The sequence below is a fragment of the Vigna radiata genome, chromosome 4 (genome assembly GCF_000741045.1).
Source record: "Vigna radiata var. radiata cultivar VC1973A chromosome 4, Vradiata_ver6, whole genome shotgun sequence".
In the NCBI taxonomy this organism is placed as follows: domain Eukaryota; kingdom Viridiplantae; phylum Streptophyta; class Magnoliopsida; order Fabales; family Fabaceae; genus Vigna; species Vigna radiata.
The window spans coordinates 14,516,291-14,517,302 of record NC_028354.1 but is presented as its reverse complement, the minus strand read 5'-3'; positions in this window follow the sequence as shown (position 1 = coordinate 14,517,302).

Below are 1,012 nucleotides of genomic sequence, written 5' to 3'. Positions count from 1 at the left end.
ATTTAACCCTTGGTAATATTATTGTTTTCTTTCATTGAATAGCTTGCTTATCAACATTTCTTATTCATGAAATTGAGTATGACAAGAAATCATTCTAAAGAGATTTCTCATTTTCCGAAACTTGATATTTAAATAGCATGAATTGGTCCCCTCTATCACAGAACAATGTCTGCAACTTTTCTTTTCTTTTCTTTTATTTTATTTTTCAGATTACATATGGTTTGAGAACCCTTTTAAAGACATAGCAGGTAAAAAAGGGGCATCCAATGCATAAAAGGAAAGTCGTTGCAATCACCTCACCCACTATATATTAATATATTTTATTAATAAAAAACATGTTTCTGCTACTATTTTTTAATACTTTAACAATATTTTTTATAATATTTTAATATCATTTACGGGTTATTATGTGATTGATTTATGTTAGTGTTTATGATTATTTTTATTGATTGTAAAGTAATTTTAGATCAATCACAAAATAACATGTAAATAATGTTAAAATGTTGTAAAAAAAATATTGTGAAAGTATTCTTATCTTATTTCTTATACAATATCAACTTAACTCTAACAACTTTCATTCAACATATAATTTTTTTATTCATATTAAAACATTATAAAACATATTTAACCCTTACAATTTGGATAGTTAAATGAAGCTATAACATTTTTAAAAAAGAAACAAATATGCCACATTTAGAAAGAAGTCAAGCTAATATAAATTCAAACATTGTAGTTTTTGTTTTGTAGTGAACTTAGTTCTCTTTTCTACCTTTTTCTTCGTACCACTTCTCATAGCACATGCATAATTTTTTTTTGTTTGTTTCTTCAAGTAGTACATTTGTTGTGTGTGTCTATATTGATAATGTAACTCTACTTAGAGATAAGAAATTAAGAAACATTTCATGAATATATCTTTTTGTGTAATAGGGAAACTGGATGCATTCGGATGATCGGTCACACCGGTGGTGTGATCGGGTATATGAAGAAATGAGTCAAACATTCGCAAGTACCA